Here is a 237-nt window from a genome sequence, read left to right as displayed (position 1 = left end):
AGAAAGACTCACGAACATCTCCCCCCCTCACCCCCACCTCCCACCCCCTGCCCGGGCACCCACCTTCGCCCCGCCCGTCTTTGATCTACAAACCCGTGACGTCACAACCACAACAAAGCCACGAACCACAACGCAAAGGCAACGTTTGCGTCAACGTTTCTGTTCCTTACGATGCCAATTCCTCTTCCTGTCTGGAGCGCGAGGAACCGGGGCGATGACGCAATCCATCACCGGGGA

This window comes from Penaeus monodon, chromosome 22, assembly GCF_015228065.2.
Source record: "Penaeus monodon isolate SGIC_2016 chromosome 22, NSTDA_Pmon_1, whole genome shotgun sequence".
Lineage (NCBI taxonomy): Eukaryota > Metazoa > Arthropoda > Malacostraca > Decapoda > Penaeidae > Penaeus > Penaeus monodon.
The sequence above is the reverse complement of the archived record's forward strand: the minus strand, read 5'-3'. Positions refer to the sequence as shown.